This window comes from Balaenoptera physalus, assembly GCF_965194825.1.
Source record: "Balaenoptera physalus genome assembly, chromosome: 20".
Taxonomy (NCBI): domain Eukaryota; kingdom Metazoa; phylum Chordata; class Mammalia; order Artiodactyla; family Balaenopteridae; genus Balaenoptera; species Balaenoptera physalus.
The window spans coordinates 18,003,377-18,020,231 of NC_138901.1; the positions used below are offsets into that span (position 1 = coordinate 18,003,377).

General features: G+C 42.6%; 2 long non-coding RNA genes across 2 annotated transcripts in view; one reads left to right on the forward strand and one right to left on the reverse strand.

Annotated features, from left to right (window-relative positions):
* LOC309650694 overlaps window positions 1-16,855 on the reverse strand; it is a 29,126-nt gene that overhangs the window by 9,303 nt on the left and 2,968 nt on the right. The gene's annotated exons all lie outside the window — the stretch shown is intronic.
* On the forward strand, window positions 404-12,495 carry LOC309650695. Its single transcript, XR_014257690.1, has 2 exons — window positions 404-5,881; window positions 6,219-12,495. It is a non-coding gene; the product is annotated as an uncharacterized lncRNA (long non-coding RNA).

Consider the following 16,855-nt stretch of genomic DNA (forward strand, 5'->3'; position numbering starts at 1 on the left):
ACCTTACAGAAAGCGCTGAAACTGGGATGAACCGTCAAAAATGTTCTGAGTTTGGACAAGTGGCTGGGCTTTTGTACCCCCATGTTGATTAGTCACTGGATGTAGGCCACTTCGAGAAGAGGCTCTTGTTTATTAAACATTTACTTAGTGCCTGGAGCAATTCATTGTGTGTGTATGTGTGTATAAGCTTTGACCTTGGGCAAGTCAGGGCTCTTCAGCAGAGGCAATCGCTGAAGTGGACTGATTGAAAGCTGTCTGCTGGCAGCCTTTCCAACAGCTGAGGAGTAAGTCCTTCATTCCAAAAGGAGAATCAGAGTGGCACATCATAGCATTTACTACAAGCACTTTTCATGGCTTATTGGCCATTTATATCTCTTTATTTGTGAGGCGTCTTTTCAAGTCTTTCACCCATTTTTTAATAGGGTAGCTCAAATTTTTGTTGTTAATTTATAGGCACTCCTTAAATTATCTGGATATGAATCCTTGGTCATGTATATGTAAAATGAAAACTGTTTTCCCAGTCTGTCATTTGTCTACTCATTTTCTTTGTGATGTCTTTTTTTTTTTTTGGCTGCGTTGGGTCTTTACTGCTGCGCCCGGGCTGTCTCTAGTTGCGGCGAGTGGGGGCTACTCTTCATTGTGGTGCGCGGCCTTCTCATTGCGGTGGCTTCTCTTGTTATGGAGCACAGCTTTAGGGTGCGCGGGCTTCAGTAGTTGTGGCTCGCGGGCTCTAGAGCACAGGCTCAGTAGTTGTGGTGCACGGGCTTAGTTGCTCCGCGACATGTGGGATCTTCCCAGACCAGGGATTGAAGCCGTGTCCCCTGCATTGGCAGGCAGACTCTTAACCACTGTGCCACCAGGGAAGTCCCAGTGATGTCCTGTGATGAGTAAATATTTATAATTTTGATGAAGTCCAAGTTTTCAATTTTTTCTTTTATGGCTAGTGCTTTTTGTGCCCTGCTGAGAAATCTTTGCCTCCTTCAAGGTCACAAAGATACTCTTCTGTACTTTATCTAGAAGCTGTATGGTTCTTGTGCTACTCACTTTAAAAAATAAGGTTTAAGGTAAGGAGGTTTCTGATTATAAAAGTATTACTTGATCAATGTAGGGAATTCAGAAAATTTAGATGAGCATTAAGAAAATAAAAATAATCAGTAATTCTAAACATATCACTGTTAATAATTAGTATACTGACCTCCTGTCTTTTTTGATGATACATAACACACACACACACACACACACACACACACACACACACCATGTTGGGATCATGACCTATTTCACTTAATATATTATTCAGGTATTCATGTTATTAAATATTCAATGTCAATGGCTATAGATATGTGCTAACTTATTTAACTTAAACTAGTTAATTTATTTAACTAATTTCCTATTCTTGGATATTCAGAGTGTGTCTAATTATGTTTACTATTTTAAATATAACCCCTATAAAACCAAGCTGACGGGTAGCCCAAGCTAAGATTTTACAGAAACATCATTCCAGCATTTAAAAATAAAAGAAAGAATCAAGGAAAAAGAGGAGGAGAATGAGAATAAAGAAAAGAAAAAGAAAAGTAAATCTTTACTTTCTCAACATAAAACCAAAGGGAGGGGCTTCCCTGGTGGTGCAGTGGTTGAGAATCTGCCTTCCAATGCAGGGGATAAGGGTTCGAGCCCTGGTCCGGGAAGATCCCACATGCTGCGGAGCAACTAAGCCCATGTGCCACAACTACCGAGTCCGTGCGCCACAACTACTGACCCTGCGTGCCACAGCTACTGAAGCCCGTGTGCCTGGAGCCCATGCTCCGCAACAAGAGAAGCCACCACAATGAGAAGCCTGTGCACGACAATGAAGAGTAGCCCACACTCGCCGTAACTAGAGAAAGCCCTCACGCAGCAATGAAGACCCAATGCAGCTAAAAATAAATTAATAATTAATTAAAAAAAAAAAACCAAAGGGAGATTCCATTAATAAGACATAGCAAAGCTTCTCAAAATCCTCTCTTCTCTTCTCCCTCTTAATACTTCATGCAGAGGACAGTTGTTTGAAACTTCCTCCCAACTAGCTCTGCTTTTCCTGGTTTCTCCATTCCCTTCCTTCCTTTTCCCATCATCTCTTTGGTCCCTGACCCCAAACAGTCTGATAAAATTCTTCCCACTTTCCTATAAATATCTGCCTTTTTCAATGTAAATTAAATTGAAGCTCTATTGCATTTTCTCCAAGACCCAATACCCTCATTTTACCAATTGAGCAGCAAAACATTCTTTTTGCCTTGTGGGAGAGAGGAAGGTTGTGAAAACTCATACTTACCATATTTTTTTCTGTCATATAAAGGAGCGGTCCCCAACCTTATTGGCACCAGGGACCGGTTTCGTGGAAGACAATTTTTCCACGGAGAAGGGGGTTGGGGATGGTTCAGGCAGTAATGCAGGCGATGGTTCAGGCAGTAATGCAAGTGATGGGGAACGGCAGATGAAGTTTTGCTCACCTGCCGCTCATCTCCTGCTGTGCAGCTCGGTTCCTAATAGGCCACGGACCGTGGCCCCAGGGTTGGGGACCCCTGATATAAAGAACTTATATGAACAAAGTTATAGATATAGATATACAATACCTTTTTCCTCCTACATGTGATTATTTCCTTAGGCTCAATATCTAGAAGTAAAATCAGGGATCAAAGAGAGTGAACAGTATTTTTTATAATATTTACTTTCTCTTCTGCAAATATAATCCCTCCAGTTATGTACTCTTTTTTTGTTTTTTAAACATGCCACATTTAAATTTGTTTATTTATTTTTGGTTGCATTGTGTCTTCATTGCTGCGTGCAGGCTTTCTCTAGTTGCAGCGAGCGGGGGCTACTCTTCCTTGCAGTGCGTGGGCTTCTCATCGCGGTGGCTTCTCTTGTTGTGGAGCACGAGCTCTAGGCGTGAGGACTTCAGTAGCCCTAGGCTACTCTAGGGCGCGAGGGCTTCGGTAGCAGGCTCAGTAGTTATGGCTTGCAGGCTCTAGAGCACAGACTCAGTAGTTGTGGCTCCCAGGCTTTGTTGCTCAGCGGCATGTGGGATCTTCCCGGACTAGGGATCGAACCCGTGTCCCCTGCATTGGCAGGCAGATTCTTAACCACTGCGCCACGAGGAAGTCCCAGCATGAACATTTTTAAGGCTCTTAAAAATGTTGCCAAACTGATCTCCAGAAATGTACAAATTTACATTCTTTTGAGCAAAATATGAGAATATCTGCTTCCACAACCTCCAGCATCATGTTATTAGCTTTGTTTTCTTTTAATCTTTGTCAGTTTGGTAGGCGAAAGTGGTATCCCGTTGCTCTTTATTTGCATTTCTTTGATTCCTAGTTAGGAAGAACTTTTTTTTAACATTGGCCACTTTTATTGCTTTGGTGAATTGCTATGCACTTTATACTATGTATTCTTTCACTTACCTCCTCAAGTACCACATGAAGCACATGGTATTATTCTCATTTTGGAAAACTGAGAAATGCATGAATTAATTGACTTGCCTGGGATCTCAGTGGCTAGTAACTGGCAGAGCCAGTGCAAGAACCCAGGTTAACCTGACACAGGACAGGCACTCTTTCCACCTCAACGCTCAGTCTTCCCGTGATCTTTTTCCATAAACTCCAGGGCTGATGTAATTTAACCTAAAGAATGGCTGGAACAAGACAAGTCTAGAGCTTGAGTTCCCATTTAGTTCTTCCCTAACAGATGGTGCATAAATTGGCCCACTCAAGAGCAGATGAGGGGACTTCCCAGGTGGCACAGTGGTTAAGACTCCACACTCCCAATGCAGGGGGCCCGGGTTCAATCCCTGGCCAGGGAACTAGATCCCGCATGCATGCCGCAACTAAGAGTTCACCTGCCGCAACTAAGGAGCCTGCGAGCTGCAACTAAGGAGCCTGCCAGCTGCAACTAAGACCCGGCACAACCAAATAATAAATAAATTAATTAATTTTAAAAAAAGAGTAGATGAGTTTCCATCACCTGTTTCATTTAAATATTGAGAACTGTGCATAGCAGCAATATTCACAGTAGCCAAAACACGGAAACAACCTAAATGTCCAGCGACAGATGAATGGATAAAGAAGATGTGGTGCATATATACAATGGAATACTACTCAGCCATAAAAAAGAACAAAATAATAACATTTGCAGTAACATGGATGCAATGAGAGATTATCATACTAAGTGAAGTAAGTCAGAAAGAGAAAGACAAATACCATATGATATCACTCTCATGTGGAATCTAAAATATGGCACAAATGAACCTATCTACAAAACAGACATAGAGATCAGATTTATGGTTGCCAGGGGGTGGGGGGAAGGAGAGGGATGGACTGGGAATTTGGCGTTGGTAGATGCAAACTATTACACTTAGAATGGATAAACACCAAGGTCCTACTGTATAGCACAGGGAACTATACACAATCTCCTGTGATAAACCATAATGGAAAAGAATATTTAAAAAAGAATGTGTATATGTGTAAAAGTGAGTCACTTTGCTGTACAGCAGAGATTGCCACAACATTGTAAATCAACTATACTGCAATAAAAAAGTAAAAATAAATAAAAAATAAAAATAAAAATAAATGAATATTGAGAACTGTGAAAAGACATTATTTTCTCTTGATGGTCATCAGACTCTCCCACCTTTTCAACAGGGCCACCCAAATCTGTCTCTAGAATCTCTCAGTGCCTTAATTTCTTCATTTGTAAAATTAGGTGTTGGACTAGATAAACTTTTAATTTCTTTCTACTTCTTAAATTATATTTTTCTAATTTTCTGTGGAAAAAGTATGCTTCCATCCATCAGCTGTGGCTAATGAAGGCTGCATTTGACAGTTTGTGAAGTTTAGGAAATTCCTTTTAAGAATGCTTTTTTCCTTTTTGACCTGCTTTTCTGTCCTTCTCACTATCCTGTCCCCTTGATATGTTGCCTTATTTTCCAAAGGATCTCTATGTCTCTCTTTGTCTCTGTCTCTCCCTGCCTGGATTTGGATATTTCCCCCCCCCCCCAGTTTTGTTTCCATGGTCACACTCTGTATGTTTCTACTTTTACCCTAGACTCTTTTTCTCTAGACCCTTTACCATTCTCTTTGCATCAATTTTCTGTGTTCATCTCTGTAGAAGTTACAAGATAGCCATAAAGTCTGGAAACATAGATAACAGTTTATATTTTTACAGATTGAACCCCCTTGATTACTTCTTCTGGGGTATGTATGTTTATTCAGTGAAAATGAAAATCAAAGATAAATTATACGAGACAAGGTATCACAGACTCATTTGCAAGGAATGGTAGAAACTGCATTAGCACTGCATGTACTGTGGCTTGTTGGCCCATCGCATAGAACTAGGCACCCCCAGTGAGGAACACATCGTGTAACGTTACTGAACATAGCATGTTTCGTATTGTAATATTCATAAATCTTTTAAGTATATTCACCCACGTTTCCAGATTTATGGCCACTTGTAGTTCATTAGTGAATTTTTTTTCTTGCCTTTCCTTTCTCTCTGTGTTATCCATATTTCTTCATAAGTATGCTCTTCATTAGAACTGGCCCCTGTTTTAATGACTTAGCTTTGAAATAGAACAAAATGCTTAAGTGGAGTCTATTGAGAAACAGAAGTTGTAGAACAGTTGAGTTTTATTTTGGCCCTTCTATGTTTCTATCCACAGCCAGAATTTCTGTCCCAATTAAGAAGAGGAAGTTACTCAAGAGAGGCCCCTTAGCAACACTCAGCACCCATTTAATAAAACAGCACATCAACCGTGGCCTTTTTACTTTACTGAAACAATCTGTGAAATTATTAAAAATAAAAAATATCCCTATTGAGTATTATTTCCTGAGGCCTTTATTTTTTTATTTTAGTTTAATTTTTTTTTTTTTTAATTTTTTTTTTTTTGTTTAACTTTTGGGTTTTATTTATTTATTTATGGCTGTGTTGGGTCTTCGTTTCTGTGCGAGGGCTTTCTCTAGTTGCGGCAAGTGGGGGCCACTCTTCATCGCGGTGCGCGGGCCTCTCATTATCGTGGCCTCTCTTGTTGCAGAGCACAGGCTCCAGACACGCAGGCTCAGTAATTGTGGCTCATGGGCCCAGTTGCTCCGCGGCATGTGGGATCTTCCCAGACCAGGGCTCGAACCCGTGTCCCCTGCATTGGCAGGCAGATTCTCAACCACTGCGCCACCAGGGAAGCCCTATTTTAGTTTATTTTTTAATAAATATTTATTTATTTTATTTATTTTTGGCTGCATTGGGTCTTCGTTGCTGCACGCGGGCTTTTCTCTAGTTGCGGCGAGCGGGGGCTACTCTTCCTTGTGGTGCACGGGCTTATTGCTGTGGCTTCTCTTGTTGTGGAGCATGGGCTCTAGGCACACAAGCTTCAGTAGTTGTGGCCCATGGGCTCTAGAGTGCAGGCTCAGCAGTTGTGGCCCACGGGCTTAGGTGCTCCGTGGCACGTGGGATCTTCCCGGACCAGGGCTTGAATCCATGTCTCCCGCATTGGCAGGCGGATTCTTAACCACTGCACCACTAGGGAAGCCCTTCCTGAGGCCTTTAAATGTTTATCTATTATTCCTTTCTTTCCTTATTTTGCAATATCATTGAGAGACAAGAACTTATTATTCCCACAGCACAAATGAGAAATGGATGTACAGATAGGTTGTGAATTTCCAAAGTTCTCATTAAGTTGGACCAGATCTGAAGCCAGAGACTGGGTCTCTCTGCTGACTGAGTCTCTTGGCCAGGCCTTTTTATCCTACAAGAAGCTGTCTAGTTAATGTAGAAGATGTGGCTTGCTTATTCATTGCTCTTGGAAAATGAACCTCTTTTTCTGTTCCTCCCTGAAAGAAAGAAAGAAAGAAAGAAAGAAAGAAAGAAAGAAAGAAAGAAAGAAAGAAAGGAAGGAAGAAAGGAAGGAAGGAAGGAGGAGCAGGGAGAAAGGAAGAAAGAAAGAGGAGTTCCCTGGCAGTCCAGTGGTTAGGACTCGGCGCTTTCACTGCCAGGGCCTGGGTTCGATCCCTGGTCAGGGAACTAAGATCCTGTCAGCTGCACTGCAGAAAAAAAAAAAAAAAAAAAGGAAAGAAAGAAAGGAAGGGAAAGGAAAGGAAAGGAAGAAAGAAAGAGAAAGAAAGAAAGGAGGGAGGGAGAAAGGAAGGAAGAAAAGAAAGGATCCATAGCAGCCTGCCATCACCTGGAATGGCTCAGGTGATAGCCAGCCACTTAGAGGCAGGGAAATTGTTGTGGTCACTGCTGATTTCAGTGATTTTTCCCACCACCAGCTGTCATCACAATTTCCAGAAAAGCTGTCAAGAAAAAGTAGGAATAAGCATTTCACAGGTCCCCCTCCCCCCACCATTATGGATCTTGGAACTTTTCCTGACTACTCTTTGCCCTCATACCTTCCTTCCCACACCAATCCAGATAAACAGGCAAGGTATTTGACCTCACCTGCATTTGAAGACCTCAGTACTTGAGAAGTTACTGCCCTTCTGTCAGAAATTTTTACTGAGACTGAGTTATGATTTCTTTCCCTAATCTGGATCGTTTCCTTAAAATTAAAACACCCAGGGATAGGCACTTTATCCATACTTTCCCTTTTCCCTTTTTCCTCTTGCTCTCCCCCACTCCAAACAATGCAGTCAAGGTTCTAACTATTAAGACACTTATCACACTGTAGGTAACTGGTAATTGAAGTGCTTATCTTCACTCTAGAGCTTGTGACTTATTCATGTCGCACCCTTACACAGCACAGTGTCTGGCCCATTGTTGGGACTCAGTGAATGTTGGTTGAATAGAACTTGCCTAAATTGGCCTCAGGCACCTCCTGAATTTCACAGTGTGCTGAGCTCTAGGGAAAATTGGACTGACTAAGCCAACTGCTCCCTTCCTGTCTGGGGAGACCCACCCAGAGACCAGAACAGGAGGCCGCACCTCTGCAGAGGGAGAGAGAGGGCTTGACTGATGTCCCCCTCTGCCTGTGATCCCACCCCACACTTTTTCCTCTGTAAATACAGCCATCCTGAAACTTGTTTTTTCCAGACACGTTTGTGGGGCAGAGCTACTAATAGAACATGCTGTGGGCTAGATAGGGATCAGGGTAGAGACCATAGCCTGAATTATATCATAGGAAGCACTAAGAAAGTTAGGTTAGAATTTGATAAGAACCTAAGTAGACTAATCTCTGAAGAGAGATATCTGTCTGTAGGGGTTAAGAGTGTGATCTCTAGAGACCTGCTATCTCGGTTCAAATAGTATTTGTGCAGTTTTTAAACTGTGTGACCTTGGACAAGCTACTTAACCTCTCTGTACCTCAATTTCCTCACCCATGAAGTAGGGATAATAATAGTACCTGCGTGACAAGGTTGTTAAAAGAATTAAATCAGTTAATACATGTTCGTGCTCAATATTGTTATTACTAAAGAGGATGGCTTTGGACGGCAGCAGGTTTAATATGCTGAGGTTTGTATGTGCAAATGCAGGGATGGGGAGAGTTAATCATTAGGGTCTGGAGACAGTGGAATTACTTTGTACAAATGAATGAGAAGAATTTGGAGTTCAGAGTGGGGTAGAAATCAGAGGAGAGAGTAAGGAGAAGAAATGAGGGAGAAGGGAAAAATTAAAAGCCATTTCAAATTTCCAATAGTATAACAGCAAGATATCTTTTAAGAACAGGTATATTTAATTTGAAATTATTTATGTTGCTGAGCTCTAAACCACCACTAAAGTAAAATGGTACAACTTGGAGAGCAGTTTGGCACTATCAAAATAAAAAGGTACATAACTTTTGATCCTTCAATTCTATTTCCAGGAATTTATCCTACCTTGGTACTTGCAAACAGACTCATGGCCTCTTTGTAATGCCAAAATTTTGGGAACCACCTAAGTGTCCATCAGCATAGTCTATCTATGCAATGGAATACTATGTAGCCATTAAAAAGATTGAGGCAAAGTTATACATATTATTTATGGTTAATAGGCAAGCTAAAAAGAAGAGAGTTCTATTGTAGGCAGAGGGAGAGCACCAAGAGCCAACTGGAGGAGCAATGCCAAAGTCCAAGCTGGAGTCTACATCCTAGAAGAATAGAGACATCACGCCTGGAGCGGCTGGTGGGAGTAATGAGAGTTGGGAATCACAAAGCCTCTGCAGAGTTGCACGGAGGGAAGATCAACATGAGAGCAGGTGGGGAATTAGCAAGCAGGAAGGTCGTTGATGATTCCTTTAAAAGCAGCTGGTGTTTGTAGGTCCCATACAGAAATCGGTAGTTGTGTGATGCCTGGGTCTGGTTTGCTTAATGGACCAGGGACAGATCAGAGCAAGGTAGTAAAGGAGCAGGTAGATGGGGCTAAGAAAATGAGCCTGGGGAGTTGTGGATGGATAATCACAGTTATGTAGATTTTTAACTAGCTTTCCAACTGACCTCAAAGGATATTGATTTAAAAAGTTGATATCAATAAAGAGAGGGGCCTCACTGTTGTATTAGATATTTTTAAAATCAGTAGCTTAGATGATGATAGAAGCAAGATTTAAAATCATCTTAGACAGAGAAAGACAAATATCATATGACATTACTTATATGTGGAATCTAAAAAAAAAAAGATACAAGTGAACTTATTTACAAAATAGAAATAGACTCACAGATGTAGAAAACAAACTTATGGTTACTAAAGGGGAAATGGGGGACGGATAAATTGGGAATGTGGGATTAACAGATACACACTACTATATATAAAATAATAAACAACAAGGACCTACTGTATGGCACAGGGAGCTATATTCAATATCTTGTAATAACCTATAATGGAAAAGAATCTGAAAAAGAATATATATATATGTATAACTGAATCATTGCTGTACACCTGAAACATTGTAAATCAACTATCCTTCAATAAAAAATAAATAAATAAATAAAGAATAAAATCATCATGACAGATTAGAACAAAGTACCAAAAATCAACATGATGAAATTTGACAGGGATAAAGTAAAGACTCACATTTAGGTTAAAAAAAAAAAAAAATCAATTGTACAAGGAAGGCATGGGTCTGGCTTGACAGCATTTTACATGAAAAAGGTTTAGGACTCACCAAACCCAATGCAGTCACAGTTTCATGAAAAGACACAAGGTCAGATCAAAAGAGATAATAGTGTCACTGTGCTTTAAACTGACCAGTTCTGGGTACCTCATATTTATTTATTTGACAAATACTATAATTTATTATTTTCTTCTAATGAACACCTTTTTATTTATTTATTTTTTTTGAGCGGAGAAAATTTTTAATTTTAGGTTTTTTTTTTAACATCTTTATTGGAGTATAATTGCTTTACAGTGGTGTGTTAGTTTCTCCTTTATAACAAAGTGAATCAGCTATACATATACATATATCCCCATATCTCCTCCCTCTTTCGTCTCCCTCCCACCCTCCCTATCCCAAGCCTCTAGGTGGACACAAAGCACCGAGCTGATCTCCCTGTGCTATGCGGCTGCTTCCCACTAGCTATCTATTTTCCATTTGGTAGCATATATAAGTCCATGCCACTCTCTCACTTCGTCCCAGCTTACCCTTCCCCCACCCCGTGTCAAGTCCATTCTCTACATCTGCGTCTCTATTCCTGTCCTGCCCCTAGGTTCTTCATAACCATTTTTTTTTTTTTAAGATTCCATATATATGTGTTAGCATACGGTATTTGTTTTTCTCTTTCTGACTTACTTCACTCTGTATGACAGACTCTAGGTCCATCCACTGGGTACCTCATACTTAAAAAGATATTGATGAACCAGTGTATGCCCAGGGAGAGATCAGGTTGGAAAAGGATCCAGTAACTTACGTGAGGAATAATTTGATGAAGTTTAAAGATATTAAATATTGGGAAGAAAAGACTAAGGTGAATAAATAATTGCTATCCTCAATTAGCTGTTTGTTTTTTTTTTAAGTACGGGCCAACAACACGAAATTGTCAGTATCCAACCATCTTGATCTACAAAAATGTAATTTCATTTGGGTCAACCGAATAGAAGACGATGTCAACGCCTTTTGTAATGCTGCAGAGGGCAAATGAGAATCAATGGTTGAAAGAGGGAAGCAAATATTTACATCAGCACAGGAAGGAATCTGTCAAAATCAGATGCTCAAGAACAGAATGAGCAACCTCACAAAGTTCTAGGTTCTGTCTCATTGAGAGAGCCCAAGCAGAGCTGGGTGACAGTCTGTTAGGAATATTTAGCATTTTCTGCATTCAAGTGGGAGACTCTCCATGATCTGGCCTGAGCATCCAACCTCTCTACAGTACAGAGACAACACACGAGACCACTGTCACTGCCACCCTGGCCATCCTGTGTTGTCTCACACTGATGTGTCTTTGTGCATGTCAGTCCCTTGCCTAGAATTGCACATCTCCTTGCTATGTACCCTGCAAATTCCTACTCATCTCTCCAGATGCAACTCGAGTGTGGCCCCACCTGAACTCTAAATGGTGTGTCATACTCTCTTTTATACCTTGTACCTTGTGCTTACTTCTACAGTGGGACTTGTTCTTTTGCAAATGTTTTGTGAACTTCTCTCTTTCCTACTAAATGTGAGCTGCTTGTGGGCCAGAAACATGTCTCTTTCATCTTCCATGTTCCCAGTGATTAGAGCAATGTCTTTGGATACTCAATAAATATTCACTAAATGAATGAGGTTGGATGGTTTGATTTTATATACATATATACATAAAATAAAAATTATTATACATATGCATTTTGAATCAAATGTTAATCAAAACTAACGTCCTTACTATGTGTGATACACATTGATATTTTCTTTTTAATAAATTTATTTATTCAGTTATTTATTTTTGGCTTCACTGGGTCTTCGTTGCTGCACGTGGGCTTTCTCTCGTTGCACCTAGCGGGGGCTACTCTTCGTTGCGGTGCGCGGGTTTCTCATTGCGGTGGCTTCTCCTGTTGCGGAGCACAGGCTCTAGGCGCGCGGGCTTCAGTAGTTGTGGCACATGGGCTCAGTAGTTGTGGCTCGCGGGCTCTAGAGCGCTGGCTCAGTAGTTGTGGCACACGGGCTTAGTTGCTCCGCGGCATGTGGGATCTTCCTGGACCAGGGCTGGAACCCATGTCCCCTGCATTGGCAGGCGGATTCGTAACCACTGCGCCACCAGGAAAGTCCCACATTGATATTTTCTATTTTATTCATTATAAAAAATGGAAGTCATGGGGCTTCCCTGGTGGCGCAGTGGTTGAGAATCTGCCTGCCAATGCAGGGGACACGGGTTCGAGCCCTGGTCTGCGAAGATCCCACATGCCGCGGAGCAACTGGGCCCGTGAGCCACAACTACTGAGCCTGTGCGTCTGGAGCCTGTGCTCCGCAACAAGAGAGGCCGCGATAGTGAGAGGCCCGCGCACCGCGATGAAGAGTGGCCTCCGCTCGCCGCAACTAGAGAAAGCCCTCGCACAGAAACGAAGACCCAACACAGCTAAAAATAAATAAATAAATTTATTTTTAAAAAATGGAAGTCATGATCTAGGTTCCAAAATTAACTCGGGTTCCCAGCCTTACACCAAAACACACTGAACTACAGGGTCAACAGCAGGGATTTGAACGGAAGATATGAGAACTTGACAGAAGCTACAGGCCTTCTTGCCAGAAAGATGCATATATGGACTAAACTGACATTCAATTTCAGAGGCTTCCTGGACCCACTGAAGTCCTTCTGTACATCACAGGTTATGAGAAAGTTCCTTCTAACGCTGCAATCTTATTTTTGTGAGACGCATTAAAGTAGTCTAGGAACATTTCGGAGTTGTCCATATAGAAAGCACAAAATTGGAAGGGAGGTATGTAAAGAACAAAGAATAGAGGGAAAATTCTGAGATGGGATAGGCAGGACAGATAAATACATGTGAAAGGTAAAGGAATGGGGAACAAAATAAATCCTGGCTAAGGGTTAGGAGGAAGGGAAAGGTAGGTGCTGCTAGGCCAGGGTTTTAGGCCTGTGGAATCTGACATTCTTTCCAGACAATGGAGCTTGGGGTTCCAGCTCTGTAGCTTTCTTCTCCCCTCCCTATGGCTCACTATTCCTCCCTCCCATTTTTAGGCAGCCCTTATGGAAACTCTGAAACTCTTTTTCTCTTTTCTTCCAGATGGGAAGCTCTGGCAGAAAGAATGTTTTGGCCTGTGTGCAATGACTCCATTCTCTCTGCCAAGGGATAAAGCTAAAATCTGCTTTCTTGGAAACCAGCTCACGTCTTTAGGAAGCATGACCCTAGTTAGGGAGCAATTGGGACCTTTGCGTAAAGGGGAGATAAGAAAATAATTTTCAGCATCCACTAGTACGGTGACACACAAGGATAGTAGGATGTGAACACCGACAAATGATTTAAAAATGGAATCTCCTGTCTCTAAGATCTAAGCTCACACAGACTACTACATTGGGCTTCTTTGAATCTTAAATAACTCTAAAGTGTTTTCAACAATCTGTCGGGGAGGCAACAGACATGCAGCTCACATTTTCACAGGACAAACAGTGAAAGGGACATGTATGAGGTCTAGAAGCATAATACAACTGACTTCCTATGGAGCCCTCAGGAACCTGGAGATTTTAAGAACTTTTGTGAGGTCCAGAAAACTCGGAACATTACTATAGTCCATAAGTAACTAGACTGAGGCAAAGAGAATGGAATTTGGGGTGGGGTTAGGTAACCTGAGTTAGTCCCTAGATAGGCCCCTGACTCACTATGTGATAATGGCTGGTCACTTCCTGGCTCAGTGTTCCAGTGCCCGTCCACCCTTTCCCCCGGCCCCTTTCCCTGCCCAAGAAAAATAAAATCACAACTTTATTCTTTCTTGAGAAAGTTAAACATGATTGTTTCTATAAAGCAACGTGGAAAATAGCCGATCTCTTAGGGCAGCATGATGAGATGATTTTGTTCATTTTATAACCAGTGTAACCTCCTGGGTGGTATATAAAGCCATGAAGATGGCAAACTTCTTATTTGTTGTTGGGATTCTCACATGGGCATGGAATAAATAAGTGGTCTGCTTGCCTCTTCTGCCTCTTCTGTCTTTTGGGATGACACTGTTATGTAGTAAAGGCCTCTGGAGAGAGATCTGGGAGATAACTGGGTAACACCCAACTAAGTCAGGGAATGAGTCAGGGCTCAAGGACTCGATACCAACCTCTCCCACTCCTGCCAGGAAACCTCTGGGGTGAGACAGAGATGAGAGAGGAGCCGAGGGGCGGGCCTCACAGCAGCCTGCCCTGGGGCCTCTGACTCGTGGTTTCACCCTGGTTTGCCCTGCAGCTGTAACGTGTCTGCTGACACGCAAGCCCTGACACGCTCGTCCTCCCCCTTTCCCAAACTTCTGCTCAGTCTCAGAACTGTCATACAGAGTGAAGTAAGTCAGAAGGAGAAAAACAAATATCGTATATTAACACGTATATGTTGAATCTAGAAAAATGGTACAGATGAACTGGTTTGCAGGGCAGAAATAGAGACACAGATGCAGAGAACTAACGTATGGACACCAAGGGGGAAAAGCCAGGGGGGTGGGGGTGGGGTGAATCGGGAGATTGGGATTGACATGTATACACTAATATGTATAAAATGGATAACTAATAAGAACCTGCTGTACAAAAAAATTAAATTCAAAAAAAAAAAAGAAAACGCAGGGCAAAATACAAAGGACCTTTTGTCAAGGAGGTGATGAGGAAGTAGAAACTAAACTTACCACCGAGGAAACCAGGATAAGAGAAGGGCAGAAGAGTGCCATGGCTGGGCTGACACAGAGAACAGGACCAAGGGCTAAGGCTGAGCAGGACCAAGAAGCACTAGCCTGGAATTCTGTAAGACTCAAGAGCAAAATGGCAAAAAGTCACATTTCTTGTTTGGACGTACTCAGTTCTCACAAATCCGTCAACACCATTCCCAGTTTGTGGCAATTCTGAGAAAGAAGTCTCACCTAGTGAAAAAACAATTTTAGGCACCTACCGTGTACCAGTCATATGTTTTCACATAGGATTTCACTTAGTGCTCACAACAGTCCTACAAGGTAAGTTTTATTATCCCCATTTCACAGATGGGTATACTGGGCCTCAAAAGACTTAAGGAATTTGCCCATAGAGTTTGGACCTGGCCAGTTGGATTGCCCTATACCAAGCTGCCTTTGATTTGAAGTCAAATCAAATCAAAATAATGTCAAAATAGTAGACTTCTTAAGCCTTCCAGGAACAGTAAGGAGCAGACCAGGTAAGGAACAATGAATGGAGACCTCTAAATCTCTGAACGTAGGTACTTAAAAACCCTGGAATTGCTGGGTTTGCATAGGCCTCTATGCAATCTGAGATTCCAGTGAAACCTTGGTACCCTCTAGTGGAAGTTTCCTGCATTCACACAGCTTTCCTGGCTTCAACCGTGAAGAGCTGGAAAGGAAGCCCTCACCCAGCCACCGGAGAGCATCCCCAAAGAATGGCCAACTGGAAGATACATGTTTGTATGTCAGGGCCCATGGAGGGTAGAGGAAAGAATACAGACCAGAGGGAAGGTGTGCTGAGCCATTGGTTCACAAGGGTCCCCAAAGGGAGTCCTTGTTAGGCCTTTGTGCATTATTAATAGGAGCTCAATACACATCAATGGGGGCTGTAGGTTTTTAGGGCTCAAGAGAGTAATTTTTTTTTTAATGGGGGAAATTAGTGATCGGAGATGCGAAGTGACTCCCAAGGCCACAAGGAAGTCAATGTCAGCAATGGTGAGACCAGAACCCATGTCTCCTGCCTCCCAAACCAGAGTTCTTCCCATTGTATCACACTTCCCATTTTTTGGGAACCCAGCCTATGAGAACAAGCTCCCAGGCTCCTGAATCTTATGCCTACAACCCTGCAGGCATTCCTGGAGCTTCTGCCCCAAGTTCCCAGTGCCAAGATGTCAGATTTATTTCTGTCTCCCTCCTCCCGCAGAGGTAATCCCTGGGAATGGAAGTGGGTTAGAAACAGATTACTCTGATCCAGGGGCTTTGTTCTCTCCTCCCTGAACGGGGTGGGGTGGGGGAGGGCCCGGGGTGAGGGAGAGGGGAAGTCACAAATAGCATGAAATTCCCTTTTAGGATTATCACTTGATTTAGCCAGCTGGGGCGAAAGTGGAGCAAGAAGAGGGGAGGGATTAGTTCTAGACCTCGCTTGAACAGCGGGATGCATGGGCTTCTTTTCTGGCTGAGCCAGGATGAGCAATATCTCTTCCTTAACATACCTTTAGAAATAAAGAGGCTGAGGCAGGCAGCAAAGGAAAGGAAAAAGCCTTTGTCTTCAGCAGCAGGGATGAATGGAAGGATGGATGAGACAGACGAGCAGCTAGGAGAAGAAAGTCACGCAGCACAGAAATAAGGAATCACGGGCTTCCCCGGTGGCGCAGTGGTTGAGAATCTGCCTGCCAATGCAGGGGACGCGGGTTCGAGCCCTGGTCTGCGAAGATCCCACATGCCACGGAGCAACTGGGCCCGTGAGCCACAATTACTGCGCCTGCGCGTCTGGAGCCTGTGCTCCGCAACAAGAGAGGCCGCGATAGTGCGAGGCCCGCGCACCGCGATGAAGAGTGGTCCCCGCTCTCCGCAACAGGAGAAAGCCCTCACACAGAAACGAAGACCCAACACAGTCATAAAGAAATAAAGAAAGAAAGAAATAAGGAATCACTTTTGGGCATGGAAACAACCTTCATTTCAATGGTTTTAACTTTAACGGAGCTGAGGACTGCTCCCTAGAGGAAAAGAGCTAACACACATAGGACTTCCTGAGGATTTCCAATTCATATCCAGGTTATGGGCTCTTTTGCTTTAGGAACACTGCACTGGGGTGGACTCTGG